Consider the following 12,531-nt stretch of genomic DNA (forward strand, 5'->3'; position numbering starts at 1 on the left):
GAGGTTAATTGCAGGCTATGGAGATTCCGACATGGAAATGGGAGGTAAATAATATGGATTTCATTACAGGTTTGCTCCATACTCAGCGGAAGTATGACTCGATATGGGTCATAGTTAATAGGGTTGCAAAGACCGCTCATTTCCTACCTGCCAAAACCACTTATTCAGCTGAAGATTATGCAAAGCTCTACCTTAGAGAAATTGTGCGACTTCACGGCGTTCCTACAACTATTATTTCAGATAGAGGCGCGCAGTTCACAGCTAAATTCAGGAAATCTTTTCAGAATGGATTGGGAACTTAGGTGAGTCTTAGTACTGCATTTCACCTGTAGACAGATGGACAAGAGGAGTGTACTATATAGACACTTGAGGATATGCTAAGAGCTTGTGTGATTGACTTCCGAGGTAGCTGGGATGATCATTTGCCTCTTATAGAGTTTGCATGTAATAACGGTTACCATTCCAGTATTCAGATGGCTCCTTGTGAGGCTTTATATGGGCGAAGATGTAAATCCCCTATAGGATGGTTTGAGGTTAGAGAAAATCAGTTAGTTGGTCCAGATTTGATACAGCAAGCAGTAGACAAGGTGAAAGTAATTCAAGAAAGATTACTAGCAGCACAGAGTGGACAGAAATTCTATGCAGATAATCGACGACGCAAGTTAGAATTTGAAGTGGGTGATTGGGTTTTCCTAAAAGTTTCGCCTATGAAGGGAGTGACGATATTTGGTAAGAAGGGTAAGTTGAGCCCTCGATACATTAGGCCATATAGAATTATTCGTACAGTGTTTCGTTCTTCTTCTATACCATCGCTTGAATGAAGACTCCCGATTGGCTCGACTTTCCCAAATGCCCCCCACAGGCCCTTCTCCTTTACGGGTCTGGACTTTTCACGTCGTTTCAGTCGTCGTGGTCGACGGGGAAGAAAGAAATGAATGAATCAGGTGGCGAATGAGTTGGAACTACCTTCTGAGTTGAAGTCTGTGCATCCGGTATTTCATGTGTCCATGCTCCGTAAGTGTATAGGAGATCCTTCGAGAGTCGTACCAGTAGATGATATCCAGGTGACCGAGCAGTTATCGTATGAGGAGGTCCTTATAGCTATATTGGATAGATAAGTTCCCCAGTTGAGGACTAATGATGTGGCTTCTGTTACAGTGCTTTGGAGAAATAATAATGTTGAAGAGATGACTTGGGAGGCTGAAAAGGAGATGAAGACTAAGTACCCGCAGTTATTTCCATTGTCCCAGGAGGCTCAGTGTGAAGCATCATCATCCCCAGGTGTTGATTTTATTTATAGTTATTGTGATTGGTTGTGTGAGGCCATGGTGTTGTATATTTTAGTATGTAGCCCTGTGTGGCATTATTTTGAGTTGCTGTGTGCAGGATGATTGGTATATTTACAGGGGAAACTCTGGCGAAATTTTTGTAAAGTCCTTAAGAGTTCAACATTTGAGGACGAATGTTCTTAAGGGGGGAGGAATGTTACACCTTGGAAAATTCGTGTCGCTCGCATCATGATTATGATAATGTAAAACTAATGTTTACATGAAGCCCTTGTAAGGTTAATAAGGGTATTTTATAATACTAAGTGTATACCTTAAGGTTTCGGAGTTATATGAAGCAACGGAAGTAAGTTCGTCGGAGAAAGTTTAGGTCGAGTCATGTTTTGAAAGCTTTCATACCATGTGAGTTGCACAATTCCTAGCGTCAATTTAGGGGAGATATATAATCCCCTTATATGGTTAATGAAGTTCTATACAAGTGCCAAGAAGGTTCCATAAGGATTGGAGGTCAAACGAATCGAAAAGAGTGCGATTTCGCGAAATCGGAGAAAATAGGGTAGTGTGCGGTCGTACATTGAGTGTGATGAGCCACACACTGCACGCCAACTGCCCATTTTGGGTGTGATCACTGGCCAACACCAGCCCTAAGTTGTTGGGAGAGCGTGCGGCCGCACACTTAGTGTGCAAGGTCACATACTCTCCACCAAGTTAGCGGGGTGTGATTTGGCCACCTTTTGAAATCCCAAATGACCCCAAATTCATTTACACCTTGCCAAACTTATTTCCCTACCTTTATAGAGGCTTCCTAAGAGTTCTTGAAGGTTCCCAACCACTCCACACCTTTCCATATCATCCAAGAAGAGAATCAACATGAAAACTCAAAGGTAATCCAAGGAGGGTGATTGTTCTTGCTTCCTTTAAAAGTTGTGGTGAACTTGATCTTGGATGGAGTTGAGTGAGGTGAATTTCCTTGATTATAAGGTATGTTTTCCATCATATTATTATTGTTGAGTTTATGTAAAGGATTATTACCCCTTAGAAATGAAAAGAATTAAAGTGGAGAAGCCATGAAGGGTGTAATGAAGAAGATGACTATGAAGTGAATCAAAAAGCGGATTTTGGATAAACTTGGGATTAAATTGAATATAACTTCTTAATTATGGTATTATGGATGTTGTTATTGTTGTTTGGGAGTTGTTTTACCATGTGGTGGGAGTTGATGAAATAGGGGAAGTGCTGCCCAAATTTCGTTAACTCGCTAATTATGCTAGTTTGAGCTTAAGAGTGTTTTCCGAGACTTAACCTTAGTATGATCCTATTGAATGTAGACTTTGCGAATGTGGAAGGAGAACGTTAAGTGATTAAAGAGACGTTAAGATATGTTAAGGCTATCCTTTCTTTAATTTTGGCATGATCTTATGATATGAACCAACAAGTGAGCAAACGAGCTTCCATATTACTCTACACTTAGAAGCACTAGGATTACCTCAGTCCTTGATGTTCCTATACCCCTTTTAAGATTGCTCCTTCTGTTCATGGGTCTTGAGGTTATTTATGTAGATGATGTTAGTTAAAAGGATATTCATCGAAGATAGTGCGACCTTATGTCACTCCGAGAGTTCTACGTATTCATTTCATTTATGCAATGCATTCATATTCATATGCTTATTGAGCCGTGACTAGAAGGCATTATATACGCCTATATTACATGTATATGGGGTATGGGAAAAGGGATAGGCGTTATATACGCATTACCACCTGATCAGCTGGTGCACCATAATGATGATATATGGATCGGGATGCACGTTCCGCAGCAATGTATATGATGATGATGATGATGATGGCCGTAGAGAGGCCGATGGGATATGAGATAATGGATCGGGCTGAACGTTACTCAGCACTATGATCTATATATATATATGAGTATGATTATCATTGAGAGCATGCATATTATACGCCCACAGAGGCATGGACAGTATATAGATTTATGTAAATACTTTCAGATACTCAGTCATACAAATGCATTCAGACAGTCAGTTGACTTTTGAGTTCAGATTCCGTTCATGATTCTTATGTTTATGTTACTCCTATGCCTTACATTCTCAGTACATTATCCATACTGACTCCCCTATTGCTTGGGGGCCTGCATTCATGCCCGCAGGTTCAGGGAGACAGACAGGCGGTCCAGCTCAGTAGGACCTCTACCCAGCGGTGGTTAGTGCGCTCCATTTGATCCGGAGATGTAGTCTATTTTAGTATGCCATTCTTTTGAGATGTATATGCACATGGGTATGACGGGGCCTTGTCCCGTCCTTTCTACAACTTTATACTCTAGTAGAGGTCTGTAGACAGTTGTATGTATTGACAAACGATGTAGCCTTGTCGGCTTCTATTCTTTTATGTATAACATATGTGGTGGCCTAGTCGGCTTGAATTTTTCTTTCTAGCTCATATATATATACAGAGTGTACAGAGTTCATGATGTTCTCCTTTCATGAGTCAGTATAGTCCAGATTGAGCTAATTATAGGCCCTTTTGATGTAGTGTTGTTCGGATGTGAGCATAGGGGTGCTTGGTCACTAGAGATCAGGCACTCATCACTGTTCATTGGTTTGGGTTGTGACAGTCATAAACTGCAGAGGACCTATGGTGTCCATGGACCATTCGGTCCAGACTCACTCTTCGGACTCAAGCTTGCAACTAGGCCACATCCTCATCTCCGGTCAAATGTGCCTTTCCATACATGTAAATATATTAACCTTCATACTGCTGCCAATGATCGACTATCAAATAGTACCTCATATTCAACCCAACTAGGCCACACAACCGGATAACACAATTGGCACTTACTCAAACTTCCTGCTCCATGCATTACCTCGTAACCACATGCAATTTATGCAATGAGGCCAATGAATGAAAACAATGTCACGAATTATGCCCTTAATAGTGTAGCACTATTGTGCCTTCCTTCAATCCACCCAATGTTATCCTTCTCATTAACAAGAATAACACTCATATGAATATTCCAATATACTTGACAATAAATACGGAAATCAAATATGTCTGGGAACAATTACTCTATACAAAGAAATACCTCCTTTTAACCTCAACAAATAATCACTTCTGATTCCGTAACGCATAAACATTCGCAATATCAGCACTCAGTACCCCATTAAATACTCATTATTACCCTAATTACTATTTGCACATAACTTTCGTTAAATTATGAATATATCCATCCAAACTTCGTGTCTGCAGACTTAATCATGCAATCTCCCGTCAACTCTATACGTGTATACGATTACTAATCAAAGTCTAACTCAAGTAAACTGTAACCTACCTCGATGACGAACAACTATTTGAATTTCCATGAAATACTCGCCCTCCTAGCCCTTATCCGAATCCATGAGAGATGATAGTTGTAGGAAAAGATGTGGAGAATGTTGGAGAAGATTCATTCTTGTTGTCAAAGGTTTTTCTTCTTATGAAAACCTAAAAGCAGCCTTGGAGGGTCTTTTATTAAAAAGGAGTGTGAAATATAAAACTGAGTATAGAAAACGCGTCCACTGGTCCGTGACGTCTACTGCAGCGGTCATCGGTTCGCTTGAGTGAGACTGCTGCGGCGGTACTTTGTTCGCTATAGCAGACCATCTTCTTCTCGGGCCCATGATTTTCAACTCTTTCCGAAACTAATTTTTCCCATTATTAATCATTTAAACACCCAATGGGACTTACTATTTAAGATAGTTAACCTAGATTGGGAATGGGTTCGAGAAGTATTAAATAACAACTGGGCGGGTCATTATACTAGATACCAATTAAACCACCGTTCATCCCCGAACGGCGTGGGGTGGGGTAATGGTCACGCCCATAGAACTTACACTATAGGAGACAGGATTTCGAGTTATCATCACGAAAATGAAAAATTACAACTCAGTTGGGAAAAGTACAGCCCGCTACAGCGGTCAGCTATAGCGGTACCGCCGCAGCGATAAATCCATCGTTGCAGCAGTGCTCGGGCATTTTTGAAACTGGGGTGAATTCAGTTCACCCCCCTCCCCCCCGCCACTTCCCATTCACCCCTTAAATCGAAAACCCACTCTTCTCCCACGAATTTCTCCCTCTATTCAACTTCTTAGACCTTTCATCTCCCTCCCCACTCCCCTTTTTAACCACATCACCCCTTCATTTTTCATTATATTACCCTAATAGTAAGGAAAAGGGAAGAATCTCTATACCCAAGGTTCATTTTTGTGGCAAAGCTTGTAGATCTCTCACTATTTCAAGGTATGTACTCCTTTCCATTGTCCTAGAACTTGGTTATGGCCTTCTATTTCAAAATTTCCATGCCTATGTTGCTAGATTATAGAAGAAATTTTGGTCCTTGAACAAGGGTTTTGATTTCTTGAGGTGGGGAGTTCCTGGTTTATTGAAGGTTATTGCGTCGTTCACACTGTCCTATCATCACTTTATGCTAAAGATTTGCTTAAAATGGGGTGGTGGGGATTTTTGGTAGTGGTGCAATTTTTTATGTTCTTGCTCAAACTTTTGGTGCTTATTGTAGTTGGAATATGGTGATATAGGTTGTAAGAATCATACATGTTATCATAGTACTTGATCCTTGCCAAAAATATGGAAACTATGGTGAAAATTTTGGTTTTCTATAAGTTGGGTTTCGAGGGTTTCGCACTGGAAAAGACGGGTCCACTGCGGTGGACCCTCCTTCGCTACAGCGGTAGAGTGTCGCTTGGAGCGGCCGTCACCGTTTAGAAGATGCTCGCTATAGCAGACACCTGCTCGCTATAGCGAGCCCGCTGCAGCGATATAGGCAATGCCATGGTGGATGCTTGTTCGCTATAGCGGTCCATTAACCGCTACGGCGGCTTCGCCACAGTGGTACTCCCACCACGGCAGCGAAGCTGCCTGAGGTAGAAACTTGTATTGCTAAATTATGCATGCCCTACCACTATGTAATCTATGTGCCACATTATTCTAACTCAATCTTCACTTTATAGGCTAAGTCTCTCATTTTTCTATGGCGAATCCACAACAATAGCAACAACCACAATAACAACAACAACAACAATAACCATCAGCTGCCCCACATATGTTAGGTTCGCCTCCCATGCTTGCAGAAGGCGTTACATGGAGCAATAGACTAAGGACCTGCTCCATGAGTGAGCCTTTCTTATGGATTGGGTGGAGGAGCTGGCCCCGGAGTTCTATCAACTCCTATATCGCATGGGGTAGGGTCCGCTAGTTAGGGAGCCGGGGGATATTAACTGCAACTGGGTTAGGAAATTTTATGCCATGCTCCCTACCATTTATTGGACTGCGCTAGAGCTGGAGATCACTATTAGAGGGGTCAACAAAAGGTTTAGTGTTGAGGCCATCAACACTGTTCATGGGTTGCCCAACCTTCACAGGTTGAGCTTAGGGCCAAAGACCACGAGGGGAACGGGCCATGGTTGGTAAGGATACTAGTGAAGGAGTCCAAGAGGAAGAAGACTACATGGGGTGTTACCCGTTCTGCCATTAAGAGCCGTCACTTTAATCCAAAGGCTCGGAGTTGAACCTCGTTACCTGACGGGTTCACCCTTCGAGCAATACTGCTGATGTCACTTGCCCCCGGGCCTTTGTGATTGCTTGCATTATGGATGGCGTGCCCGTGAATGTGGGGACGCAGGTGATCGAGTAGTGGAGAAGTTTTATGGCAAAGGCAGGCCCGAGCTTGATGTTTCCCTCCCTGAATACCCACCTATGCCCTAATGCGGGGGTGCCTTTAGAGCCTGACGACCACTATGTTGACTTCAATGTCCCTTTTGACCCATTGAAGGTGAAAGGAGCATAGGGTAGGGGCAAGAGAATGAGGGTTGACTCGGACGACGATGATGATAGCTATTGCCAACAAGGCGGCGATGGGAGTGGTCATTCACAGGACTCGAGTACCTTGGAGAGCATGGAGGTGCATATGGCTGCGGTGAAGATAGCCATGATAGGGTTTGCACAGCCTTCCATGGAGGCCGGGTGGTCTAGTAGTGCTGCTGGTGCAGGCTATTTCACCCTTGATAAGATAAAGAGTTATATGGATGCCCAGAACATGATGGGGGACACTGTGGATGCCTTGCAGGGCGCCTGTGGATCCTTGGCCCAGGCCCAGGCCCATGTGGATCTCTGGGAGGACTTGGACCGGGAGAAGAAGAACAGTCGGACTAGGGACAAGCTGTTCAGGAGAATGTGGAAAGGCGTCAAAAGCCTTTTGAAGACCCAAGTCCCGAAGGCGAAGCATCCCAAGGTGAGCATCAGATATGCCCCCAGTTCTCCTTCCTGAGTGAGTTCAGGCTTAGCAGCGAGGACTCTAGTGACTCGGAGGACGAGGGTCACGAGGCGACCAGCAGGGGAGCGGCTTAGTGACTCTTCACCCTCCTTTTGTTTACATTAGCTTGGTTATCCCTTGCCCTTATAGGGCTTGTTGTTCAGACAATTCTTGTTTTTGGTTTGCTTGGAATGCTTGGATATTTTTCTTTTTATTGTTTTTGGTGCAGGTGTACGGTTTAAGGGCACTCATATGACAATTGCCCTAGGCGGGCGGATGTTTTTATGTAGGTATTTGCTTGACATTAGCTTCTTCTTGACTTTTGTTAACGAATGAACAAGTTGGAAAAACATGGAACAGAAGGGGGGTCATTGGTCTGTGGTACCGCTGCGGCGGTTGCGCTACGGCGATAATAGGCTCGCTATAGTGGGTCAGTGCAGACACTTGGGTCCGCTACTGCAAATAGATATTCGCTATAGCGAGCCCGATATAGCGGTCTCCATACTACTACAGCGATGCTACAGTGTCAGTGGGCAAAACATTCCCCACCAATTCATGTCACATAGGGGCTCGCTCGTTTGCTTAGCGCGTACCAACATGGTTTTCACCTAGCCAGTACGATTGCACTATTGACTTGCTAATCTTCCTAAAATAAGCACACAATTCATAACACCTAATACTAGCACGAAATTCTCGTTTGTTCACACAATTAACACGTACTTACTCATAGAAGGTCTTCCTTGAGTCAATATAAAGCGACACCAATTGGAATCGACAGCTATCAGTTAGCCCATCAAGATACCAATTGGAATCACTCATATACCAATTGGATTCAACTAGGAGACGGCATATTAAGAGTAGCACGATAGAATGAATGAAAGGAAAACTTCTAGATATCCTATAGCCTCTTGTGGATGGGTACGGATGTTATCGTAACATTCCATAAGACTCTACCGGACATTTGCTCTTGTACTTATGAGACCGGTAACCTAGGCTCTAATACCAACTGTCACGGCCCAACTTACGGGCCGTGCGGGCACCTATCATATTACTAACTAGTAGGCGAACCCTTACCAACCAACCCAATATTCAGCCAGTTTTGTTAATACCAAATACCTAATGATCACAAAATAATAAGTAAATCCTCATACTAACTCTATTATTGATACAAGAAAACTGAACAATTCCTTGAATCTAGTCTAGACAGCCGCCGCTTGGAGTGAGATGAGCAAGGTTGAAGGAAGATGTCCGGTAATCCACAAGGTGAAACTTCACTCAAAACCTGCAACACATCTACATCCGAAAAGGATGGAGCAAGAGTAGTATCAGTACACCACACATACTGGTAAGCATCATAGGTCGACTAAGATTAGTTTACGCAACACCATATAAAATCAATAAGATAAGCAAATAAATCAACGGACCCTTAAGGCTCCCAATATAGATTATTACACCAACACGAACTCACCTCCCTACTCATAGTTATTTCGGTCCTCTTGTTTCCCACAGTATTACCAGTTATCTGAATAGTTAAAAGTATTCCTATTTCATATTCCCTTAGGCCAATTAATTAAGTCTTATCTCCTCATTTATGCTAACGTCTAATTTCTGATTTTTAGCCTTAGAACTTTCTATATAGTTCACTTACTAAGACATGATGCATCCACGGGACATACTTACCACACATCCACAATTCATGGGACTCCTTGAGTCCAACAGACTCAAAGCAGAAGTCTAGCCCTTAGTAATTAGCTCTTAAACTTACTTTCATATTGGTCAACACCTCACACAACATAACACAATTATAGGAGATGCACAATGCAGTATAATAGACTGATAGCACACGATCATAAGGACATAGAAGTATGAATTGTAATACAATGTAGATGCGATACAAAGGCCAAATCACGTTGTACACATATGCTAACTGATGTTATTGCTCAGTAGTCATGGCCTGCAGGGGACCCATGGTGTCCATGTATCACTCGTTCCGGACTCACTCCTAGGACTCGAGCTCACAACTTGGCCACATCCTCACCCCAGGTCAAATATTCCTTTTCATACATGTAAATATATTTACCTTTATATTTCTACCAATGATCGACTATTAAATAGTACCTTATACTCAACCCAACTCGGTCATACAACCGGATAACACAACTCGCACATACTCAGACTTCCTGCTTCATGCATTACCTCGTAACCACATGCAATATATGCAATGATGCCAATGAATGAAAATAATGTCATGAATTATGCGCTTAATGGTTTAGCACTATTATGCCTTCCTTCAATCCACCCAATGCAATCCTGTTCATTAACAAGAATAGCACTCATATGAATATTGCAATATACTTCACAATAAATATGGAAATCAAATATGTCTGGGAATACTTACTCTAAAAAACAAAATACTCCCTTTTAACCTTAACAAATAATCATTTCCTTTTCCATAACGCATAAACATTCGCAATAGTAGCACTCAGTACCCCATTAAATACTTGTTGTTACCCTAATTACTATTTGCACATAACTTTCGTTAAATTGTGAATATATCCATCCAAACTCCGTGTCCGAAGACCTAATCAGGCAATCTCCTGTCAACTCTTTACGTGTATACAATTCACTAATAAAAGTCTAACTCAAGTAAATCGTAATCTACCTCGATGACGAACAACTATTTGAATTTCCATGAAATACTCGCCCTCCTAGCCCTTATCCGAATCCATGAGATGATAATTGTAGGGAAATATGTGGAGAATGTTGGAGAAGTCTCTTAGTGTCAAGGGTTTATCTTTTTATGAAAACCTAAAAGCAGCCTTGGAGGGTCTTTTATTAAAAAAGGAGGGTGAAATATAAAATTGAGTATAGAAAATGCGTCCACTGGTCCGTGACTTCCGCTGTGGCGGTCGTCGGTTCGCTATAGCGAGACCACTGTGGCAGTACTCTGGTCGCTATAGCGGACCATCTTCTGCCCGGGCCCATAATTTTCAACTGTTTCCGAAACTGATTTTTCCCGCTATTAATCATTTAAACACCCTATGGAACGTACTATTTAAGATTGTAGACCTAGATTGGGCATGAGTTCACGAAGTATTAAATAATGACTGGGCGGGTCGTTACATACCTCCACTAGCTCTACCGAAATTGCTAATCCACTGTATCTACTCAAAACATACTTACTATTCTTCTACTAACCACCTGCTAGCGTTATGTTCTCTTGTTATTCTTTGAATACTAAAGTGAAATATAAGGTTATTTCTAATTTTCCCTATAATGACCCGATTGGTCGTTGTAGTGCTAATGACCTTTTCCTAGGTCAACTAATGGGTTTTAGAGTGACTTTTGGAGGTTTGAGCCTCAAAGTGGAATTCGTTGACCCAATGTTGACTTTTGAGTAAACAGACTTTTTTCAAAATTCCGTCAATTTTGAGAGGTCCGGACAGTCGTTTATGACTTGGTAGTGTGTTCGGTTTAGTTCTCAATGCAATTAGGAGCATTTTGAAACTTGGGTTAGGAACTTTTCTCAGGGCCATTGGGGGTTGACTTGGTCAAATAGACCTCCGTTGGAAAATTCAAGGCCAGGGGTGAGTTCGCAGCGCATTTTATATGTATTTGCATATTTGTCTTGTATCTGTGGGGCCTCGGGTGATAGTCAGATTTCGGGATGAGATTGGTCAAAACCATTTTTTTTATTCTGGTGTAGGAGCTACAACGGTACCATAATTGCCGTAGCGGTCACGCTACAGTGCTTGGGAGACGGCTATAGCAGACTGGGGAGTTGGGTGATTATCCGCTGTAGAGGGTTCCTTGCCGCTATAGCAGTATGCTGATTTTTGGTGAAGGCCGCCATGACGAGTCATCTATGCACCATAGCGCTTGCGCTGCAGCAACTCCATGACCGCTGTAGTCGTAGTCAGGCAGAATTATTTCTCTTTTCTCAAGTTAAGACCCTTAAACCCTATCACTTCTTCTCACGGCTATCCTAAACACTCTTTGGGGGAATAAAGCAACTTGTGGACTGATTCTTCTTGGAGGTAAGATCTATGACCCTAGCCTTCATCATTTGCCTTTCTAGATTCCAATTCTATGCCTAGAATCCCTAAAATCTAGATAGAGAAGATGAGTCTTTTGAAAAAATTCTTGAAATGGGTTTAGATTTCTAATATAGAAATTGGTGGTGAAATTGGCTAGAATAACCACAGAGTTTGATGAATTCCTTATTTTTAAGCTTATTTCTTCCATTATTAATGGTTAATTTCAGGATTGAAAATAGGGTTCATACCTAAATTTGGGGGTTTTGTTTTAAATCCGAATTTGTCTTAATCTTGAGTTGTTTTAGCAAATGATTAGTGGGTTTATCACCTAGAGCTGGAATTGCATGTTCCACCTTTCAATTTCCCGTTTTACCTTTGTGGGCCTATTTTCCTAATTTCCTTGGGTTAAAATTCAACCTAGCTAGAAATATAGCAATATGGGTTTCATTATTCATGGTTTTTAATAGAGAATTCGATTATGAATAGACTTTAAGTACTTGGAGGCATTATGAAAAGGCAAGGCCAAGGTGTGATAGTTCGAGGCTCCTGATCGGCTTTTCAGGTAGGCTACGACTTACCTTTCTGTTAGAGGATTATATGTGTAGTTAGTGATTGTTGGAGAAAGCATGTAAACATTCGAATATGAAGTTGGGATGGAAGACTTTGGTTGGTATTATTGTAATTTATGGCTTGTCACCTTATTATGTTCCTTTGTGTTGTTGCTTATTGTGAGTGATGGCTCACCGCCACGTGATTGATTTAGAGAGTTGATGTTTAGTGATTACATGTGTTTTGGAAAGCATATTTATTCATTTATGAGGTTGTGTGAAAGGAAGGAAGGATTATGATATTGCTATTGTGAGAGAGATTTGTGTCCATGTGTGGCACCATT

The sequence above is a fragment of the Lycium barbarum genome, chromosome 12 (genome assembly GCF_019175385.1).
Source record: "Lycium barbarum isolate Lr01 chromosome 12, ASM1917538v2, whole genome shotgun sequence".
NCBI classification, from domain to species: Eukaryota; Viridiplantae; Streptophyta; class Magnoliopsida; order Solanales; family Solanaceae; genus Lycium; species Lycium barbarum.